This window comes from Vanessa cardui, chromosome 18, assembly GCF_905220365.1.
Source record: "Vanessa cardui chromosome 18, ilVanCard2.1, whole genome shotgun sequence".
Lineage (NCBI taxonomy): Eukaryota > Metazoa > Arthropoda > Insecta > Lepidoptera > Nymphalidae > Vanessa > Vanessa cardui.
Window position 1 is genome coordinate 3,480,340 of NC_061140.1, and position 25,753 is coordinate 3,506,092.

The following is a 25,753-nucleotide window of genomic DNA, read 5'->3' on the forward strand; positions in this document are numbered from 1 at the left end:
TAACATATTTAATTAATTGTTAATTGTACAATATTCCACGTTGTCTCGTTTCTCCAGCAGAGTTAACGTCAAAGTCTCACACAGCTTAGAAAATTGTCCGTGTTTCGAATTATAATATCATTCTATGTCTATATAGCACACTGTTATTAGGCGGAAATTATTACATCTTAAAAAATCTCCAAGCTCATTCGGATATATCCTATCGATAGATAAAAGCACAGTCAATATTTAAGTTCCGTATTTAACAATGTCATGACTATTTTTATTTTATTTTTATTAACTTTTAACCCGTCGTGGGTTAAAAAAATATAAGTTATAAATTACCTGTATAGTGTAAAATTAGTAGGCATATTCTCATTTTAACTGTAGTTTGTTAGTATGTTCTGTATCAATGATTTTTTTATATTTAAAATAAAATATTAGTACATTTGAAACACACTCAAACATCCTAATATCAGGTGCAAATTTATATGTAATAATAATAATATATTTAATACCACTACTGTTACTATTAATAACCGGGCGGTAACTTTTTTAATGGATAGAGATAATTGAATAAATAGATTAAGAACACCTTACACTAATAAATCAGGCATTACTCGTAAAATGTAACTGACAAAATTACAAAACTACGTACATAAAACTTATACCATGAAATGCAGTGCTACAGAGGAAATTTTAAAGTATATTATTATAATATCAGTAGGCAAGCTTATCAGTTACACCCGCTTTAAGTTAAGACTGATGACGTGACAAGCTGAAATTATACTACATACTCTTGTTGGTTATAAATAACGACACTATACACGACTTTTCTTCATAAAATATTAGTTAGTAGTAGCAAAGATATCATCGAAATTAACTGCAATAAAGCTACACTTAGCTGGGTTATTCATCCATTTAATCCTCGCATTTGTTTTCATAGACGGAGTAAATAAATGAATGTCATTTCTATCACCTCTCAATAATAACCTCTGCACAAGAAGTCAAAGCATGAATGAACTTTTAGAATTAAATCGTATGATTATCGCAAAGATATAATTACATTTGTAATTTGAATGCTCAGAACAAATGTTTTTCGAAATATATTTTGATACGGTCGGTTAATTTTTTAAACTTCAACCTATACCATAGGTTGGCGGACGAGCATATGGGCCACCTGACGGTAAGTGGTCACCATCACCCATAGACAATGACGCTGTAAGAAATATTAACTATTCCTTACATCGTCAATGTGCCACCAACCTTGGAAACTATGATGCTATGTCCCTTGTGCCTGTAGTTACACTGAGTACTGTTGTTTAGCGGTAGAATATCTGATAAGTGGGTAGTACCTACCCAGGCAGGCTTGCACAGTGCCATACCACCTGACGTCACCTTCAGCCGTGGTCAATAATGCATTAAATATAATATTTGTCCTTTGCCTTTAATTAATTATACAGGCTCAACATTTAAACTAGAACACAACAATGAACAGTATTGATGTTTTTTGAAATTCGCACGTAACTGAATGATTATTTCAAAATTTGTTCTGAATGAAATTTGAAGTTTAATCAATGAATAAATTAAAAGTAATTAAAACGTTGAGTATTGGGTATGAATGGATTATTATTTGTCATTTTGTTTCTACAGAGAAATTACTAGAAATCGAAGTAGAAATTAAGACAAAATTGCCTCTTTTAAATTAAAATAAATATTGATTTCGTTATTAATAACTAGAAATACACAAATATTTTTATTTCATACTACAGAAATAAACGCCAAGGTTTGTTATTTAACCAAAGAAAAAATAATATCGGAATTTATAGCTATTATTCAAAATAATTGGCCTTGCCTTCTATAAAGCAAATTATTTAAGAAAATATTGATTTGCTTAATTGAAAAAGGTTGTAAATTTCACCAGCTTAAGATCAATTGTTTTTAGTTAGCGTCGCCGAAATCGTATACTTTCTTACAAGTGTTATATTAACCCTAATATGAAATATTATATAATCTGATTTTTTTTACCTTTTTCAGTTTTTTTTTTGTCTACTGTAGAATTTTTTTCATTTTATATTCAATAGATATTATAATTTTACTGTAAACAAGTTAGTATGTTTGTATGAAATACGAATATCCATATTATAATATGCAAATTCGTCTGTTCTGATGTTGGAAATATGGGATCCGTATTTAGGCTTTCGTTAATAAAATAGAGGCTGTTGTTTAAGTATATTAATGTCAAAATATGCAAAGAAGTTCGCCTTTGTTATGTGTGAAATCTATACATATCTATAAATATAATAAAATTAGAGTGTCTGTTTGTAATATTAAAATAGCCTTTCTTAGTCAATGTATGTGTATACATGTATGTATATGTATTTTGTCTGTCTATTTGTTCCGGCTAATCTCTTGAACGGCTGAACTGATTTTGATGGGACTTTCATTGGCAGATAGCTGATATAAAAAGGAGTACTTAGGCTACAATAATATTTTGTTAAATTCAAACGCGTAGAATGTCGCGGACACAGCTAGCTCTAAATAAATATTATTATTGTTTACAGTGATTTGTTATGTTCGTTCTAAAACTATTAAACCTATTTGAAATAGAATTGTATAACTACATATATTAACACTTTTGACCGTCAATGATTATATGCAAGTTACATTTTGGTATTTCTTTTTTTGTTAGGGATGTGAGTTGTTTAACCCAGAAAATAGAGTGCAATGCCCAAGAGTACATAGTAGAGAGAAAATCAGGGTATTACAAGTTGCCAATAAAACTACTACTACTACTAGTTGTAGTAATTTATAGATTTCAAATTTTTTTTCTTGAAGGATGAATAAATAATTTACAGCAACTTTAAGTAAGAGTAATTGTCAATGTTCTAGATATTGTTGTAGGCATTTAATTTTATCATCAAAGGACTATTCCGCGTCACAGTGACGACACAAGTGTAGGCGTTGTCTTTACGTAGACACATCGTCAATGTTGATCGTACGATATTAATGTTTCACACACACATATATATTCATAGACACATTTTTATCTACAATGTAATCGTATTTAGAACACTGCTAGCGTGTTGTAGCACTTTTGTATGTGTGAGACCTCAAACCAATCGCCAGTAAATCAATTCAATGCCAATTTATATCAATATGAATATAATTTTAATCATGCATCATGCTCTATTGTTGTTCTCAAATTATTGATAATAATTTTATTGATAATATCACTGTAAACAAACGCATTTTACAATATAAACACGCTTTATTTTGTTATTTTCCTTAAGTGAAAATAGTTATATAGTCTATCCATGTTATTTTGTTTTATTATTATTACAATAAGTTTTTTTTTTCTAATCGATAGGATATGTTAAGTGTGTACCATCTTCCACGGACATTGGCTTAGTAATAAATATTAACATACATCGCCAATGTTTCACCAACCTTGGGAACCAAGATGTTATATTCCTGATGCCTATAGTTACCACAATATAGTAAAAGGACCACAACAACACAAAGCGTTGCTGTTTTGTGGTTGAATACCTAAGTAGTAAGTGCTACCTTGATGATTGATGGAAAGTTTTTGGTTTATATAATAATTTAATTAAGTCATTGTTAAATTCAATTATTGGTTACATTTAGCCCTCTAGTATACTATGAAATATATATATATACACGATAGCTTGTTATAAATACTAATATATGTCCATGGGCAATTATTACATTTATTTATTATAATAATATCTATTCATGTATTCTAAGCCAAATTTATTATTGCTCGAATAAATAGCAAATTATTAAGTAAAACTTTGTAGTAAATACCATTATGCTTGATGTGCTTGATGTGGAAGGCCGAAAGTTGCCGTGCTTCGACCGAGAATATAGTTAATAAAAAAAAAAACTAAACAATAAATCTCAAAATCTGTCGAAAACAAATCCCGGATTCAGGACAAAGCAAACAGAGAAAACCATACAATATTAAAGCCATCGAAATTTGTCTTAAAAGATTAACAAAGTTTTCAAAGGTGCCTCACGAAGTTAACTAAAAGGATATCTATTCAAACATTATACTCGTGATGGTGGAGTCCAATCAATCGATCATATAACTTTTGTCAGTAAAAGATAGAATCCTGGAATTTGATTACATTCTTCGTAAACAACTTTCAGTATTACCACCAAAAATAATAATTGCCTGTCCATTTACACAATAATAAATATCAACAGTTTTAATAAGTCTGAAAATTTATTCAATGTTCAAGATTATATGTGTGTTTCGAGCTTTACCATCGTATGATCACGAAATGTAATTGCGCTATAAAATTAACAGGTTAACTATAAAACCTTTTATAAAAAAAAATCATATTCTGCCATTCTTATGTATGTATATATTTAATAAACTTTATAACTAAGACAGATAAGCTAAAATTACGTTTATATAATACAATGACAATTATAAAATAATATGATACCAACATTATAATGAGGTTATCGAGAAGGTGTGTTATTTTCTACTCAAGTATACCGCTAAAGAGAATGTAGTTTAGTAACGTAATAAATATGATAATACATTTGAAAATAGAATCTTTTCAAACGATTAAGAAATATTTTTTTCGATGATAAAGGTTTTTACAATTAGTCTCAACTTTTGGCCAGTATATGTGCATGATTTCATTTTGGTAGATTTTTTAATTTATTAAAAATGTCTTAATTCCTAAACGTATCAGTTTCACTGTTAACCACATCACTTGTAGATTTTAAGTGTTTAATGATAAGTTGGTGTAACTCTTTTTTAATAAATAGATAGAGTAGATACATCAGTTGCATATCAACCGTTGAACTGGTGATGATAATTGGTATAAACTTGAGCACAGATAATATTTTCCCCCAAGTCGTATCAACAATACGTTTAGGTTACAAACAACTTATACATAAGTACATTATAAAAAGGAAACAAAATCTGTTAACAGATGATTAGATATTATAGCAAGCTAATATATTGTTTGGTGAATATACACTTCCCCTATTTACCCTCTCGTATGGCTCGGGTAATGTTTGCTCTGTAACCATACTCGACAACTAATACGATGTGCTTGTTATAGTTTAATCCTATATACCGCACAATACTGCGTAGTTAATATCTGGATTGATTTAAGGCGTTTTAAAATACATACATACATTTGCGTTAAACACATACACATTTCTTAGTATCGCTACAATTTAAAAGCTTTTAAAACTGCCAAATAACATTTTAAAACGTCCAATTCTAAAATGAATATTTTATATATATTTTTTTTTAGTAGCCAATTTTTTGAATCGTTATGTTACAGTACTAAATCAAATGAAAAACTTTGCAAAATTTAGATACTGTGATAACTCGATAAGAAACTGTCTGTTGTTAATTTCTTCGATATAATTCAATTATAACATTGTATAACTTGCATGGAAATCAAGAAACTCTACTTCACATCTTTATCATCTATGTTAATTTTTTGTGTAATAATCATATTTAACCAAAATTTTATTTGAATATAACATTTTACTCTACTTAAACGATTGCACTTATAACATAATTATATCACGTTACTAACCTTTATGTAACTACAGGCCCAAGGGACATAACATCTTAGTTCCCAAGGTTGGTGGCACATTGACGATGTAAAGAATAGTTAATATTTCTTACAGCTTCATTGTCTATGGGTGATGGTGACCACTCACCATCAGGTGGCCCATATACTCGTCCGCAAACCTATGCCATAAAAAAAGAAAAGTAATTATGAATGTTAAGGTAAAGGAAAAACTGCTGACATAATAAGCGATGGCTGATTTTTGCAAGGCAATCAATAACCAAGTGTAACACTTCAATTAAGCAAAGATTTCGACTTCGACTTACAATAAACATACCCTCAATCAAAGTGGGGATCAAAGTGAGCTCCTTCATGAATTACTTCACACTTGGAAAGTTACGTGCAAAGCTTAATTAAGATTAATAGGGACGGAATCAAATATGTCACTAATAATTTTATTGCAATTGCATCAACGAATTTGTACAATATAATCATTTCAATACTATATTTTTTTTTAATTTAGCTACTATTTGTTTATTTGATATGTCTCAAATCATTTTACGCAACATGTATATTATGTATATTTAATGTAACTAAGACTATCGGATTCTACCGAAAGAATGGTAAAAGCTCAGTAGTTACTCTTTTCCAATATTTATAAATTTTATAATATGCCCTACCTACAAGTCATCAAGTACTTATTTCATTTATACAATTATCATCTATATAATCTTGTGTTGATTTATGTTTATGAATCGTTAATTTTTTATGGAAATTGATCACATAACCAGCACATAAGGACAGTTTAAAAAATCTGTCAGGCACTGTACTTGCATTGTAATATATACCTAAGGCTTACGAAATATATTTATCGATAAAATAATATTATAATTAACATTATCACTTAACAATAATTTCTAAGAAATATAAAATAAAATGAGCTCAAACATTTATCACGTATGCAATGTTTAATAAGTCGAACTTATCCGAAGCATACAGAGAATATATCGAAGAGAACTAATTCCAGAGTGACGTAAATACATCACCGAAGCTATTAAAAAGATCGCCTCGTTGACACAGTTTGCTCGAGATATTGAACCAAATAACCATATTTACAAGCTTATTTAACTTCACCTGGTTACCTAATAGTTCATTTGACAATACAGGGTTTAGGCTGGATTAATCCGACACTTAATACAATTTTTCCAAAGATATAATGTAACTTAAAATGTTTCAGAGCAAAGTTAAGGCAAGCATTTTTGTAAAAAAACTTTCGGAGTATATTTCACCATACGTGTGTTAAGCATGAGATGAATTATCAACGCAGCTAAGCTTGAGATGAATTATCAACACAAATGAAGTGAATGAAAATTCAGTGAAGCTCACCTGAGTTTCAAAGTCAAGGTCGAAATCTTTATTCAATATTGAAGATACACTTTCTTATTGATTGTTGTATTCATTGAAAATAATACCTGAAAAGAGCCAGCGTTATAAAAAAGACGTAGCTGTCGTGTCATATTTATAAATATTAGTTACTCATTATTGAAGTACCTTTAATGAAAACCTATATAATAATATACAAGCCAGAACTACGGCTATTTCAACTCGAAATTTCACATTTGACTCGAAATTACACGTAGAAGTAAAGCAATAATTAATTTAGATGATGTAATGTACATTTTACTGAGAAAAATAAGCAAGAAAGCCAGCAGGTTATTTTTCTCTAATAAACTTACTATGTAAATGCATACAGGGTACCGTTTAATTGATAAAGAACCTTGAACGTAATAGCTAAGTGATGCATATGTAAATACAGTTACGTCATAACTATCGATGTGTTTTAAGCTATATATAGGTACTACATATCACTGCTTGTATATATGTTTTGTTAACTACCTATATATAACTGGGACTACTAAAAGTAGTAAAAGACCATTGGGTTGATTTTTCTCTAACACATACAGGTTTCAGCGGAATACGTGATATAAAAGTACCCATATATGCACACATACAAAGTAAGCAAATGAAAATTCAGTGATACACACACATTCACACTCACAATCTTTAGTCGAGATACAGGTTTAGTAACGTTAGTTGTCACCGCTCTATCATGAAAAGTAGGTAGAAGGAGCCCAACACGTGCTTGTGTCTCAAGATAGTTGATCCGGCCTTGATTGTGATGTCTTAAAATTTTAAACCCTAATTTACATGTTCAACTCACTCAATAATCACGGCTTTTAAAATAGGTATTGATTACACTTAGTCACAATCCAGAGTCCGCATAGGTGACCCTCTGGCCCGCGTTATCGTCAACATGTTTTGAGAAATTAATTAAACGACTAATTAACGATTCGCCGACCGTCTTTTGTATCTTATAGTCACGTAATCTGTAGCAAGATATGCTTTAACTATACATGTACTACATACTATGCACAATATGCTTTTTAATATGAAGTATATGGATTTAAAAAGCTATAACATTGGGTAACTATTTAAACAATGCTATCTTCTTCTTTGAATGTATAATCAATGATAACGGAAAGAGACAAATCATTGTAATCACAACCCCCGCTAAGCGACGCTTTATAAAGCTTATATTATTAAGCACGCTTTGTAAAGCTTATATTATTAAGCATCTCTTACATTACCTACCTTATGAACCTTTATTAATTTTTACTATCATTTAGATTTTCCAATCAATGTTGTAAAAAATAAATTTAACCTTATTTTTAGAATTATGCTTTTGTTTATTGAGAACTTATTGAGTCTATCATCGGCAAACTAAACTGGGAAAAAGTGGGCATAAACATATCCGGACGTTACCTGAACCATCTCAGATTTGCAGATGATATAGTTCTACTATCAGAAAGCACAACCCAACTACAATTAATGATAAACTCTTTACATGAAGAAAGTCGTAAAGTAGGCTTGGAAATAAATTTAGATAAAACAAACGTCATGACGAATCATACTAAAATACCTATTTATCTCAGTAATCGACCGCTATCATATGCTGATGCTTACATTTACCTGGGAATACAAATCTCCTTTAACCCAAGCAACAACGAACTAGAAGCAGAGAGAAGGGTCAACATCACCTGGAAGAAATTTTGGAACCTCAAAGAAATCCTAAAAAGCGACATGTCCATAAATTTGAAAAGCAGAGTCATGAACACCTACCTACTCCCATCACTAACCTACGCTTGTCAAACGTGGAAATTCACAAACAAACTAAAAAATAAGATCATAACCAGCCAAAGAAGTATGGAGAGAAGCATCCTAAAAATCAAAAAGATACAAAAAATCCGCCATACCACCATAACAGAGAAAACTAAAGTTATCGACACACTTAGTTACTCACAGAAGCTAAAATGGCGATGGGCTGGACACATAGCCAGACTCAAAGATAATCGCTGGACCAAAACGACAACGTCATGGCTAGGACCATCGGGCCAGAGGAAAAGAGGTAGGCCAAATACGCGATGGATAGACGATGTCATAAAAATAGCAGGCACATACTGGATGCGAGAAGCTGAAGATAGAGAAAAATGGTCATCTTTGGAGGAGGCCTTTACCCTCCATTGAGAGGGGTTCTTGTACCCATAAAATATAAAACGATTAAAAGAATATAGCACATAATTAATTAATGCATGCAAACTGTTTCGTGTATATGTATATATATATATTTTCTTTTCTTTTTCTTTTAAACTGTTAATCTTTATTTAACCTAGATCTGTATTTGTAACAAGAAATAAAAGGCTTTTTATTTTTATTATTATTTATTTATTATTGAGAACTAACATTGGTTAATATGTTTTTAATGATAAGTCGAGATTCATGTGGATATGCTTTTTTTTTGTTTGTTATATACGCTAATGTTTGAAATTTAATATGTTGAAACTTCATATGTTTACTTGTTCTAGTAATCTAGTGTTTATCTTGTAATTATTTTAGATATACTTTGTTAGATTAATCAATTCTATATTGACACGTTATCGTTGCCATCAAAGCATTTTGCTATTCCAATAATAGAACGACTAAGTTATGGTTTTGTCAAAGTTGGACCGAAATAGAATCGGGAACGTATCATAACTGTTATATGTAAGTAGAATGAATCCCCTGATTCAACGTATTGGATTATCATTACCCTTTCTGGAACCACGATACAGATACAAGAAAAATAATGATCTCCCTAAAGCCTTATTTGGATTATGTCTGAGAAACAAACAGATCTCCTTTTACCAGATATATCTATCCAGAAATAAAGTTAACGGCCAACGTCGTGTATACATTGCTTTTCCGAAATTAAAAATCCATTTAATCTCATTCTTATTTCATTCTAAACAAAGGTTATATGCAGTTTTTAAAAATATATATTATTGATAATGTAATTTCTAGATTTAGACATCTAAATAAGTTCAATAGAAATGAGCTATCTAGTGAGGTGTTACATTAATGTGGATGGTATGAATACTCAAAATACTCCATCAGGAAATACATACATATGTACCATGTCATTCGGCCAAGCTGTGTTGAAGTTTAGTAACTTAACTTCAATAAACTAATATCTAATTTTATATATACATAATACAATGCAATCTACCTGTTTTTGGCGTTTTTTAAATATATTTTTTTAATTCAATGATTACCCCTCATGATATGACTGACAATTTAAACGAATAAATAATGATCTGATAAGTTAGTATATAAAAATAAAAATAATTGGTTCAGTCTGAAAATAAACTAATAATTTCCTTTCTATTGGAATTTGCGATTAACCGATTTTGTAAGAGACACTTGAATTCGGTACGAGAAACGGATTTCGAAGGAAGTGAAATAGAATCTAATTCCGCAGCGTAGGCGGTGCCCACGCGTTTATAATAGGAATATTAGCCTAAATAGTAAATAGGAGTGCAAACTCGATATTATTAACTGACAATAAATAATTCATTCATACGTCATTATTTACTATTCTAAAGGAATCGTTAAATGAAGTCGTTATTTTTGTGTGCCACATACAATACTTAATCTAATAATTTATAGCAGATTTGAAACCAAATGCAAGTCACTATTAAGAAGAAGTACTTATGTTACAGTTGTCTAAGATTCAAAGTTATATTGATGGAAACATTTGAACTGAAACCATAAAGCGAGCCATCATAAACGGTTGCTATCAAATCGCTGAGCCATGACGAATATCAAAAGCAATATTATTTGAACACAATTCTATGATATTAATACATTAATTGCTTAACATTTATGTCGTCTGACATTATTATTACTTGTTATATTTAGACTTGTTGAGTTTTGTGGCATTAATACAATTATGTCTGATAGCAGTGGATATTTTGTTGAACAAATGTTTAATCAGATTGAGGGGAAAATTTGAGTATATTTTGCTTAACCAACTGAAAATCAAATATAAAACATCACTTTCATATAAATCCTACATGCTTCTTTAGACTTTAACGACTTGTCTCAAAGATTAACCTAATGCAAAAGATAATAATATCACTGATTGCAGGTGTGCGTACAAACACAGATTTACTTTGAGAATGGGCCAAGTGGATGAACTGTAACTTTGCTAGCATCCAATAACGACTATTGTATATCATTTCTTAAAAAAAAAACTCTACTTTATATTGATCTGGAATTTGCACCTAACCTTGAAAAATGCAGCCTTATAATCCAGCCAATAGATCAATAAGGCAGCTAATACTAATACAGAGATGATGTCACTTTCTCACTGATAGAACGATAAGGGTAGTAATTACTTAACCTTTAAATTGCTAAGCTCTTTAAATCTTTTTGGCATGTCTGCGTGGCTCCCGCCCATATTAATAAGGTGGAAGTCAGCTATCTCGTAATACTTTATTCTACGACGTTTAAGTGTAAAGTGTTAACGCGTCAGTGTAATTAAACGCCTAAGTGTGCGCCAAGGCTGTTAGTGCATTAGAAATGTCAAGATAAGAACACTGATGTATCTTACACGACTATAGATATTTTAATGCTTGTTTATTCGTTCGTGTTACGTTTAAGTAACGTTAATTAAGCTGAAACGTTTTTACAGCTTTTACGTGCTCCTTACACTTACGTGGAGGTGTTAGTAATTGTATTAGCGTGCAATAGATGCCTGCTATTTCATAAATGCCTACGTTGGGCATATGGGTTAGTTTTTTTCATTATGTAGGTCGACGTTTAAAGGGTGTTGGTTAGAATTAACAACCGCCAATTATAGACAATTACACTGTAACAAATATTAACTATTGCCATCGCCAGTGTGCTACTAGAATGCCAGTAGAATTTCTGATGTGTGACCCCCAGCCGGGCTTGCACAAAGCCAAGTAAAATATTAAAAAGGAAATTGAGTGAATTAACTAGAAAATATTATATTAGTATTATTTTAGTGTTCTTCAGAGCGTTTAATTTTTATAATTTGACGACCTTCATGGTCGAGTAGTGTGAACACCGGTTTTCATGGGTACGTCACTCCGAGGTCCCGAGTTCGATTCCGATGTATAAAATTCATTACTTTTCTATGTTGTCTCCGGTCTGGGTGTTTGTGGTACATTCGTTACTTCTGACTTTCCATAATATCCATAATAACAAGTGCTTTAGCTACTTACATTGGGATCAGAGTAATGTATGTGATGTTGTAAAAAAAAAACGATTTGTATTGTTTTTATTTTTGAATAATACATTTAAATAATACGTTTTAAATGATTGCTGGTTTAATAAAAAATGTTATTATTTAAGTCTAGCTGATTGATGGTGGTTGAGAAATGTCAGCCGTTAAGCGATCTGAATTGAGATGTCGCCTTCAACAACAAATTAACGAGTAATTGATCGTAAGGTCACCCGGACTAGCATGAGAATTTAATTATTATATAATATTTAAGTAAACCTAATCAAAGCCAACGCATAAACCAATTCTAAACGAATATTTATTTAATTAAACGGTTCTTTTTGTAACTAACAATTTCTAGATGTAAATTGCATTAGTTTCAGGGTCCAATTTAGGGGGCACCCGGAGCAACTGTCCCGTCACAGAGTGTCACACAGGTTCTCTAAGTGGAGGCCTGGAGACCCTGGCGAGAGACAAAGCTTATAATAGATCACACTTCTCGTATCTGGTATAAATTTTGTGCGTATTATTAGGTATAGCCGCTATATTTTCAACCTCTCAAAATAATGAATAATTAATTAAAACTAAGATAATTTTAAGAGACGTTATAAGATAAATTAATGTTATAAAAATATTCTGAAAGTTATTTTAATAAATTTTTACTATTATTATATATAGTATACCTACTTTAAAAATACTTCACGGTTACTGTATAATATTCTGCTAAAAACGTACCAGCCCTCACCGAATAGAATAAAAAAAAATTAAAGATCGTTTCACTCATAGCCCACAAAATGATTTGAAAAAAGAACAATAAATATTTCTCTTTGACTCAAAATTAATTTGACATATAACAATAATTAATATGAAACGGACCTTAAATTAATCATTACGAGAATTAAATAGATGAATTCGAGGATGTTTTGTTTCGTATCATCAAAGTAAGACGATAAAAATGAAACAAATAATGGTCTATTTATTCTAATTAGTTATCGCCCGCAGCCTCGTTTGTCGCATGTCAAAGAGGTTGCTTGTCAAGTCTGCGGATGTAGCCATGTCCTTCCTTAGGGTTTAAGATTGTTTAAGTGGAGTAAAGTAACAGCCTGTAAATTTCCCACTGGTGGGCTAAGGCCTCCTCTTTCACTAAGGACAGGATTAGGAACATTCCACTACGCTGTTCACTAATCAATTAAGCACCTATACATATATAGTAGTACTTGCCTGGGTTTGAACCCGAAGACATCGGTTAAGATGCGCGAGTTCTTACTACGGGGCCACCTGAGTTCCTTCAGATTGTTTAATGCCAAAGTTCATCACATTCCCTTGTTTGATTGTGAAAATGTAATAGACAGAAATATTCTCGCATTTGGAATGTTAGTATAGAATTGAAAACTGGGAAATACGATCGCTTGTAAATATAACACAATGCATTGTGTAATAATCAAACTTTTCACTGAACTCTATTTTATGACTAGAATACACTGTTGAAATATTTATGCTGTTGGTACATTACTCTGTGCTTTGAAGTTTAAATATAATTTTTAATGCGATTTTTATTTTAGATCGTTTACATTTCTCGGGTATGGCTCCGGATTTCCTGTCACAGAGAAAGTGCACCCTTTGCTTTAAAATTAAAAATAAGTAATATTTTTTAAAAGATTCAATGATAAATTTTAAACAAATCTTTATACTTATGAGAATGGAATTCTAAATGGAATAAAAATAGACTGATTGACTTTTCTAATTAAGAATTGGAGGTTAGGAGCTAATATCACAATTAGCAAGTCAAATTAATCACAGAGCTTAGCATAAATTTCAAAATTAAAAACGTTTTTATTTTTCGGAAAAAATATTTAATATTTATTCAGATGTATAAATTTCTAAGCCAGTAGGAACATAATCCTTACTATTGTCAGTTTAATATTATATAATAAATTAAAGACGTCAGTCTCCTTAAGATTGTCTTCTAAGGGTTTTTTAAGAAAATATACATCAAGCGAGTCGGCTGGCCAAAATGATGACTACGGGACGCAATGAAATACTCATATATAATCATATACTATCACTATATATATATATATATAGTGATATATTTCACTCAATATAACAAAACATGCTTTTCTATTATTTTTATAATTCCTAAGTGTAAATATTATTATATAATACTTTTTATCTTTTTTCTATATCTTTTTTATCACTTACCTATTTTCGTTCTAAGCTCCTAGCACCAAAGGTTGTCTGTGAGAGATCGCTATAAGCGATAAGACCGCCTTTGTGCACCATGTATCTAATGTTTTGTATTTCCCTTATATTTCCATGTGTTGTGCAATAAAGCATTTTAAATAAAAAAAATATTAAGAATGAACCTAGAAATCTTACCAACAATTTCACGAGACTGTGTAGTAATTATTTTAACGTGTTCACCTCTATGACTAAATCATAATACTGAATATATGTATATTGTTGATATTATTTGATACAATATCATATGGAATTAACAATATCTTGAAATTTACATTTGTTCACGCAAGACAAAGTTCTTCAAGGTCAATTAATACCCAAAATCACCCCTAACATCGGGTTATTATGATATTATTGTAATCGGAGCAAAATATTTATGCGGCAAGAGAGAATACACGGTGAAATTCCGAAACTAAATTTGAAAACCGCAAATTGTACAACCTGTACTAAATAATAGGAAAATTTATAATTTCCCCTATATTTAATAAATAGATCTTATATATATTTATGACGTGTTTTTTTCCCAGTGATTGTGGGATGATGATGCACATTAAAAACAGCCGTGTTCTGTTTTTGAAGATCTCCAGCCGCAGATGTGGAGATAATAGAAAAGCATTATTGATTGCAATATACTTAATTGTAACGATTTAATTACCAAGTAATGTAAAAGAGCGGAAAAAGTTAATGGCCGGGTAGAAAGCGGCGTTATAGTTGTATAAAAAAAAAAAAAAACAAATGTTAAATGTACGAACAGACTTCGTCTGCAGTTTATAATGAAAATTAGATGAAAACAAAACTGGGCATGGTTTTCAAAATTTCAATCAAACTGTAAATAAACGCGAAGGTTCAAGGGTGGCTACTGCTATTTTTATAATTTTCTATATCTATAATCCGGCGATGTCAAGCCCCTAAAATCCTGTAACAATTGCTTTGGGTCCCTCAAACAAGGACACGACACTATTTTCAGATAAACGAGTAACTTCTAAGATGTCCGTTTTGTATTTTTTTTTAAATTAACATTAAAAATAATCCATACCTTTCATGTATTCTAAGGAAATTCAATAAGCATAAATTCCATAAAATATTGATATAAGTTTAATTTTCAATATTCGTGATTCATAAAATATTTTCAATTTCAATAATAATAATAATAATTTTGTATTTATTTGAATATATAAATATTCATTACATCACTTTTGTTTATTTTATCATCGCGATTAATTAAAGCCTCCCAAACAAAGACGGTTCAGTGGTTAGAATACTAATTTTGAGATTCTTAAACGGGACAAGCAACTTTTCATCGGATTGTGGGAGAGATAGAGTCATCATTCGGGTCTTCCACCTTGGCCTAGGCCAGGGTTGGGTGCGGGCCTCGAGGCGAACCTCCTTGCCCGAGCTCTTCCTCTACGGTAGCCCGAGGCTACCATGTCATTGTTTTCTGACCCGAAGGGTCAGGGTCCGTTGGACCCAATGGTAGTCTTTTCACTTGGTTCTCTTATTTCTTTTTGTGAGTAACAAACTCATATAATGGCAGTTTCTTATTCAAGTAGTCTTCGATAGAGTAGTGCGTGTATACTCTATTCAGTAGAGATAGAGTATACACGCACTGTAGTAGTACACACACATACACATTATAATTCGCTTCTAGTTAGCTTCTTTTAAGAATCGTGTGACCGAATAAGCTGAGAAGAAATTGTCAAATAAATATTAAAGAATCCAATAAATATCCTATCCTCACAATAATATGAAAGACCTATTTTCCTTACACACAATTGCGTTCATGAGCAAGTATATCATATTTCCTACTTTCATATTTATTATTACTGAACATCTGTATTATTGTCACTATATTCTTCTGCATCGTAGAAAGAAGAAGGTCAAGAAGTACACTGTTATACAGTATAATACACTCGCGTAGACCACATGGATAAGGTAAGTAGGTACACTGCACTTGCAGTATCTGGGTACTTAGCATTGTTATATTTCAATTTGAAGGGTGATTGAGCCAATGTAACTAAGGGACAAAAAGACCTAGTTCCCGGTTCCACTGTTGGTGGCGAATTGGCAATGTATTAATATCTTACAGTACCAATATGCTGATAGTGATCACTTACCATCAGTTGGACCATTAAATATCATAAAAAACGCAAATATCTACCCAAAATCACTGACGTTTGATAGTTATACGAATAAGTTTTATATAAAATTTTCCAATAAACAACCCCGTCCATTTCCACGCTAAACTTTTATCTAAGAATATCTAATGATACAAAAAGAATCAAGTGTCCGCAAAATATAGCAAAAGCTGACAATCAAAACCCTTTTGAACAGTAACAATTAAATAATTCGTTAATTATTTAATTTGAAGAGGGACATTTTAGTAATTATAAGGGAACTCTACCTTTACACAATTAACAAAAAGGTTTGTCAAAATCATTCTGAAATCTTCTTAGATTTTAAATTATGTAATAAAATTTACTAATAAATTAACACTGTCGAATTATATATATTGTATTAATTTAAAAATACACATTGTAATAAACGTCTGTAAATTGACCTTACAATTTCCCATCATTTAGTCGAATGTATGTCGTGTAATAATGAAAAAATAATATGCAATGTAGTTAAAACGTTAAAAGAATGTTTAAATCAAGTAGGTTATTCGGAAACCCTAAAATTTTTGAAATTAATTCATGTTTATAATATGATATAAGAATTCGTAATAATATTTTAGAAAAATGTGACGCATCCTTTGACTAATCCGATAGGTAGATAGACTTAAAGTACGGAGCTTTCTTCAATGTTAAATAAGATAAGAAGTTTGCCACAGAAAATAAGTTTGCTCCAGTCGCTCTCAACTGTGTTTGTGGACACTAAATTTTATTACATCACCCTGAACTTAAAAAGGTATGGATATCCAATCCATACCTTTTTAATTTTAACAATGTAATTAGAAAAAGTTCACAAAATTTATGATAAAATATATTATAAAAACAGACTTAACATAGCAACTGCTTTAAAATATTATTTAGGGTATTTTTTTTTAAGAATTTTTATTGTTTATATTGTGAACTAAGGATTGATTCCGTTGTAGTTCTAAAAGTATACTATTTTTATGCTGCCTTAGGAAACTTTGCATACCTTAAGAAATGAAAGATGGTTTAGGAACTTTTATTATTATTAGATATTCGCTGTTACTTTTTAACATATCTAGTGATTAACGCTACTTGGTTACCAATGAATGAACAATAGCCATTTTAGTTTAGCATTCAAGTTTAAATGTAAAAAAAATTTAAGCACCATTATCGTTCAATTCACTGTCTAATTTAAAGGTCGTATCGACCTTTGTGTACCTAAATCTATAATTTGCTTGAAGCATAAATAAAAGCTTTCACCTTTATTCTTTTAAGACTCTGATTTTATTTTAATAAATATTAACAGAATAAAAAACCAACTGTAAAAGGAATCAATTCGTAAAAAAGGGATAAAAAGTTCTTGTAAATTATCTCTAATTCAAGTCCCGACTTCACTTATGACTTTTGTATTGACATCATTTGCTATTTCATCTTGGGTAGTTAAAATTCTATGCTTTTCTTTACTTTAATATTTCTACTATTATCTATATTATATTCAGTATCATAGTATTATACCTATAAACCTCCTTCTTGAATCGCTATGTTTATTGATTGATATTTAAGCGACTTTGTTGTATTACATAAATAGTCTTTAAAAAAACTTTTAACAAAATCAATTTAATGACAGCTAAATATACTTCAATAGACGAGTAAAACCGTGTAAACAAATACCTAGCAAAAAACAAAATTGTAAAAGCATTCATTGCCCTGGGAGTTTTTGTGAGATTGATGAAATTTTATCTTGTTTTAAAATATATTCGCTGTCCGCCTCGGCAGTAATGGATCAATTGTGTCTATTGGTTGAAGGTTATTTATCATCGAATGAAATGGAGACATCAACGTTAAAGGATCGTCTACTCGCATTTATATTTATTTTACGTGCCAGTAATTGCACTTATGTTATAAAAAAGCACGAAGAAAAATAATACCTACATAAAATAGCATTGGAAAGAACAATAAATTCACACAATTATAATAAAAAACAATTTGATAAAACAGAATAAATACCCAACTAAAAGAAGGAGACTTTGTATATGTGGAAAATGGTAACCGATGTAAATGAGATGTAAATGAAGCTCTTTACTCTTCATTTAATTTAATAAATAATTACACTTGCTCATTACTTACTATAATTATTATCTATGGTGGCAGCACTTTTTACTCTGTATTTATTATATAATTTAATCTGTAGAAAAAGGCTCTCTGGTTTATTGTACATTATAGTTACAAGTTAAGATTTTCGTAAATAGTATTTGCAAATATAATATTCATTGTATCAAACTTTAAAAAAATAAATAACTTTTTTACAGAGCAACAACTAAGTTTTTTGTTTCAATAAACAACATATTACATGTATGTATGCAATGTTCGCAAATTAAAATTTGTAAATGAAAACTGCCTGCGAATAAAAAAACGTGTTCTCTCAACACATACATAAGTGATAACTTACGCTAATCGCTACCGTGTACTTAAGAGAAAGGAAAGCCGTAATGCGTTACGTTACGAAACGATTTACCCTCCCCTAAGAATAAATAAGAGAAGTACAACCAAGTAAACAAATTTCATATTTAACTGGAGCGGAGCTATCGTTTCGCGAAAAAAAAAAAATTTCTTCGCAAGCATCCTTGGAAGTAAAATTAAAGTCGCGAAGTGTAAGTGTTGTTTTATATCTAACTATTTGCCGACCGCGATTTCGCTCGCGTTTTAGGGGTTTGGTTGTCATCTGTTAGGCAAAAGTAGCCTACGTCCTTCCTTGGAGTTCAAATTTGCTTCATACCAAATTTCATCAAATTCGGTTCAGTGGGTTGGATCAGAAAGAGCGACAGATTGACAGACAGAGCTACTTTCACATTTTTAATATTAGTATAATATGAATCAAGAACTGTCTCTGTGGTACCTATATCTACCATATACTATATTAATATATAGCATAATAAATCTGTTGGTATTTTATCTTTATTCATACTTCGATTGCATTAAGTATTTTATTTAAAATTCTTTTCAAAGTAAAGATAAGCTGCAAAATACAAAACTACCCGTATAAATAAGTTATCAGATGTAACCTAATTTTATGGGTTGACACTTTTCATATAAACGTGTTGAGAATTTAACGAACCTCTGAGCAGTACTTTTAGAGGTTGTTAGTTTATGTGATTAAAGGAAGATTTAATTTTAGAAACAGTATACTTTTAAAACACAATCTACATACAAAAAATATATATTGTTTAATTGGATACGTTTAACAGTCATCAACTATTGTTGAAGAATTAAATGAAATGCTTCTTAAAAGGTTTTATATCTCATATTTGACTGAATTCTTTTTTTTAACGCAGGGAAAATCTTCATTGATACCCGACTCGGGGGGGGGTGGGGGGGGTGATTTCGGGTTATGTGAGATTGTACTCACTAAAAACCCTGCGATGGCCGCCATCAGCACCGAAATGAAGAGGCTGCGGGATCACTTTCGCAGCACGTCCGCTGCCCCACCCGTGATATTTGACTGCCTGTTATATTTGTAACGTATCAAAATAAGGACCACCTAATCATAAGTTACATGTAGTATTTATGTATTTAAACTATGCTTCTTACAATAACCAGATGACACTGACCTAGATTTTATGCTAAAAAGGCCCAGAATAAAAATGACAATTTTGTTGTATTTTGCAATATAATTAAATGTTCCCTTTTAAAATCTTAACAATCCTTCTAATACAATTTCAGAACTCTTTACTTAGCCTCATTGCTCTTTGTTAAATTAAAAATAATTGATTGCAAATTCGAATTGATTAATTTAAGACCGTTAAATTTTCTGGGTATGGCACCGGATTTCCTGTGAAGGACCAAGCCACGTTTCTTTTTTTGACACAACTTAAAGGATATAAGTATTATTACATACAATAAAATAATTACGAACAAAGGTAAATATTTTTAAATATAAAAAAATGAAATGAGTGAGTGAGCGAACTTCTTATTTTTCGAAAAAGAAAATAGCTAGGAACTGCTTTTCGTTCCATATCATCGAAGATGCAGTAATATATAACTTCAGCTAAATGCATTTCTACATATTTAAATACATCTTAATACTATTTTAAAAGTAATATAGGACCAAATTATTATAACATTTTAAGTCCATTTTTCAGTAATTGAATCGTACTCTTTCAAAATTGTGGAAACATTTATTAAGCGATTTGTAATTAAATACCAAATGTATAAATGGTCTGCGAATATTGACTGTGCAGAGCTCTCAACAGTTGTCACTGAACTCTCCTTAACGAATAACTCAATTTTGATGAAATTTTAATGTATGCCTAATAATTGGGTTCCCGGACGGTATATATTTGATCCATAAAGGTGGCGCTGTGATCGGATTACAGGAAATCATTAATATGAAACGGAAACTCTTTCTTTAAAAAAAACTGGCTGAATGTCGTAGTATCACTATTACGATTTTTAATAAATTTTATATTTTCGTAATTTGAATAAGTTTGGAAAGAGAAACGCTTTGACACAAACCATCTGTTTTTAGGACAAACATTTCTTTCTAGTCTAGCGTTGAATTATCTCACAAATTATAAACCGAAAAACCTAACGGTAATAAGTTTTAGATAAGCTCGGTATCGACATATTTTTATCAACCCAATATTTGATCAAACGATCGAAATTTTTTGTGGAAAAAAAAGGTGTCTCGTCAAAAGGAAGCTTCAGCTTAATATTAATCATTTTAAAAAGGGATACTGTACTGTGAATTCTAAAAGAAAGCACTACGTGTTCACTTTAAACCAATAAAAGTAAAAAAATGTAAAGTAACAGCCTGTAAATTTCTCACTGCTGGAATAAGGCCTCCTCTTCCATTAAGAAGGGGTTTGGAACATATTCCACCAGGCTGCTCCAATGCGGGTTGATAGTGGTGTTGCCCAAATTCAGTCTTGGTCTTGAAGTCTTGGTCTTGTTCTTGCGTTTTTGCAAGACCAAGACCAAGAACAAGACCGCGTATTTTTAGCAAGACCAAGACCAAAACTGACCGTGCAAGACTTGAGCAAGAACAAGACATAGCCTGCAAGACTCTTGCGTCTTGCAACTAGGACTTAGCGCTATTTCACGGAGTAGTTAGGTGTAACAGTTCGGTGTATAGGTACGCTTAGGAATTCTATGAGACGCAAAAAACTGTATCAAAGAATATGAAAAACTGGACCTATGCGAATTAAAATCAAACTGAGTGCATGCATAGTTGTTTTAATCATCGGCACTTTGATAATGCGGTTTGGTACATACTTCTCAAAGAAATTTGCCGTTTTTCGGAAGTACATGGTTTTGATACACGTGCCGGCGGATTATTTTGAAATCATATAAAACAATAGTTGCCGCCGCGCCGAAATCACAACATTTGGCACTATTTTATGGCCGCCACAGGGCGTAGGTACCTACAGGTGTTCCAAAGAATAAATAAGTTTCAGAGTGCTTAGAATGAAAATGAATACATTATAATGATCACGCAAGTAGTATTATGATTACGATAAAATGGTAAGGATAGGTAGTAGATGTCATAATAATTTATTCTAGTATTGATTATATGGTTTTAAACTAATTACTTAGGTACTATTACTGTACATTCAGTCATTATATTTCTTAAGTTTTTAAACGGCATATAGGTCAGTTGATTTTTCAAATTTCTTATCAAATCTTCAGTAATTTATTAATCTGCTTGATCTTTACTATGGCTATGTTAATTCAAGCTCACAATGTTCCAATTCTTATATTTTTTCAAAGATTTAAAATAAACATTAATAAATAGTAATAGACTAATATGTAATTGCAAGACTTGCAAGATTCTTGCTGCAAGACCAAGACCAATACCAAGACTGGGAGCGCAAGACCAACACCAAGACCAAGACCAGGTGTAATGGCGCAAGACCAAGACCAAGACTGGCTAAGTCTCGTCTTGTTCTTGCATTAGGGCAACACTAGTTGATAGATAAAAGTGGCAGAATTTGGATGAAATTAGACACATGCAGGTTTCCTCACGATGTTTACCTTCACCGCCAAGCACGAGATGAAATATAAACACAAATTAAGCACATTTATATAGTTGTGCTTGCCTGGGTTTGAACTCGCAATCATTGGTTAAGATGCACGCGTTCTAACCACTGGGACATCTCAGCTCTCAAACAAATATCTTTTTAAAATTAGTGTCCAAATAATGGTTAAAATTATTCAAAATCATTATTGAAATTCGAGGAAAAATTGTATAATTTTCTATGTTTCGAACATTTTTTTACACATTTTTATACTTATTCTCATTTTATTGCTACCATATTCGTACCATAACAAAAAAAAACCAAGCAGGAAAAGTGAACTGTTTTTCTTTTACCTATATAATGATGATAATTATGGATGGCCGAAACTATAGGATATCCGTAATAAAAATCTATCCGAAACTGTTAAATTATCTATTAAATACAATTATTTAATTTAAATATTAAATTGTTTGGACACCACATTATTGGCGCCACTGGTGCCGTTCCTTCGTTTTTTGCCCAGACGATCGAAATTGCCATTCAACAGGGAAACGTTGATAACATTCTTTTCATTTTTCCACGCGTTCAAGATTTATACAGTAACAATTTTAAATTCATATTTGTCTAGATTTCCGTGCTTATTTTTATGTAAATAAAGCTGAAATTATAGCGATGTAACAAAGAAATAATTAATTACTAAGACAAACTCAACGTAATTACTTCTAACATGTGTATATTTACAGTTGTGAGAGCATTAAAGGATCTAATTACTTGAGTTTTTGTTTACCTTACCTTGAACATTTCAAAAGGGATTAAAATTTAAAAGGAATCTTTTCTCGTCTGTACAAAGTCAGCCTGCAGAAAAAACCAGTCTTCTGTGCTCGAAGGTTCGAACTCTAAGATATCGATATCAAAGGATAAGAAAATTAGGAGTTTTATTAAATGGATATTTTACTGTAATCGACGCATACTTGTTACAAATGGAATAAGCTTTAAGATCTGGCGTACTCTACTCTATAGACGTAACAGATTTTTTCGCGTTCGATACGTTTTATTTTAAAACGTTACACGTAGGAACTTTACGCACAAAGCAATTTCTAATAATTACCCTTATTGCACTAAAAGGACATTCAGTTTAATTATTAGATATATCTTTGTCCAAAATGATGTAATCGTTTACAATATTACTAAACTATCACTACATAGTATGTATGCTTAAATCTTTAAAACTACGCAACGGATTTTGATGCGGTTTTTTTTTAATAGATAGAGTGATTCAAAAGGATGTCGTAAATAAATAAAGTGTATAGTATATTTAGTATCAGCATTACACTCGTGCGAAGCCGGGGCTAGTTATTAATATAATAAATAATAGTAACGGCCTATAACACACACTGCTGGGAAAAGCCTCTTCTCCCTTTGAGGAGAAGGTTAAGAGCATATTCCACCACGATGCTTCAATGCGGGTTAGTGGATTCATATCGGGCAGAATTTCCTTGATATAAGGCACATGCAGGTTTTCTCACGATATTTTCCTTCAAAGCCGAGCTCGAGGTGAATTATAAACAAAAATTAAACACATGAAAATTCAGTGGCTTTCCTGAGCTTGAATCCACATTTATCCGTTAAGATGTGTTTTAACCGCTGGGCTATCTCGGCTCTCAATTGTTATTATTGTTATTATCAATAAAGGTAGTATCTAATAGTTTTGTTATTCTGAATACGCAGTTATTGTTATTGTACGTAAGCCTATTTAGTATTCATAAATAGTATGTTTTAGTTGGTGGAACACCAAAACACGGCTCTTAACCATTTGAAACTGTTATGTTTATCTGTAAATTGCTGAAAATACCAATATCGGTCTTTTTTTTTGAGGTAGCTGCCCTGGCAAACAACAGCTGACTGCGTGTAGTTCTTCCATAACATCGGCGCTGTAGGAAATGTTAACCAGCTATAACGGATTTGAATCGCGTATATTAAATATTTTTAACATCCCACGGGTAGACCGTGACCACGAACGCTGTAAAGTGCTCGAAACGTCGGGATGTTAACCTTTTTGCCACCAATGTTTGATATAGGTACATATGTATTTGGAAGGGCAAAAAGGCCACCTAATGGTAAGTAGCATAAACAATGGCTTTGCCAGAAATATTAAACATTTCTTACATCACACTAATGTACCACCGACCTTGAAAGCTAAAACAATATTTCCTTCCGCCTGTAGTAACACTGCCTCACTTACACTTTTAACAGGACCACAGCAATGCTAAGTACTACTAATAAAATGTTATTTTGGTATATGTACCATGTGTACATACATACATATGCATATTGTAAACAGCGGTTATTTTAATGTTAAAAACAGACACTCCAATTTCATTATGTTACATATGATTGATGTATAGTTTACAAAGTAAAATTATTACAGACAAAAGAGAGTTCATATATTCCATCTGTGTTCTGTATACTCATAGCATTGGTACAAGGAACAAACACAAACTTGTTACTCCTGTTATTCGACTGCATAGAGTCAGTAACTCCTTTGTAGGGCAATGTATAAGGTTTTACAACAGGATCCCAGAAAGCGTTCAAAATGCCAAATGCTGTTGCCAAATTAAAAAAAAATATTAAGGAACGCTTGTTTGCAAAAGGTTAGTATACAATTAATGAGTTTATGATTGATAGCACACCTTGGGAATTAAACGATCGCCTCCTGGCTATTTCATTTCATTTAAATTGTTTATATAATACATGAGACAAAAAAAAAACCCGCTGAGTTTCCTTCGCCGGTTCTTCTCAGATCAGGGTGTTTTCTTTTCCGAACCGATGGTACCGTTTCAATTGACCATCAGTAAGAAAGTGTAATGCTTCTATATTGAATAAAGCGATTTAAGTTTGAGTATATTGAAAAAGTTTTAAAAGAAGTAGAATTCATATGAAATGCTTGGCAAATATCAATAGCTATGAGATCACGGTAATCCGACTGCTATAGGCTTTATTGCTAGCAATACATCAATGAAATATTCCATTCGCCTGAACTCGGGTGAGGAAATACTCTCAAAGCGATGAGCTTCGGGTTTATTGGAGTTATTATAAGTGCAATATTGTAAACAGAAAACACGTTGGAAACAAATAACATCATTGTAATCGTACTCATATTGTAATTAGCTCGCTAACTGCCATGTTCTA

The 25,753-nt window shown here is 31.4% G+C and overlaps 1 protein-coding gene across 3 annotated transcripts in view; it reads right to left on the reverse strand.

Annotated features, from left to right (window-relative positions):
- LOC124537274 (adipokinetic hormone/corazonin-related peptide receptor variant I) overlaps positions 1-25,753 on the reverse strand; it is a 60,113-nt gene that overhangs the window by 30,162 nt on the left and 4,198 nt on the right. Inside the window, exon 2 of one of the 3 annotated variants that reach the window (XM_047114054.1) lies at positions 6,936-7,021. The exons of the other annotated variants lie outside the window; for them this stretch is intronic. The gene's annotated coding sequence lies outside the window, so the exon portion shown is untranslated. The remainder of the gene's footprint in view (positions 1-6,935; positions 7,022-25,753) is intronic. 3 annotated transcript variants of the gene reach the window in all.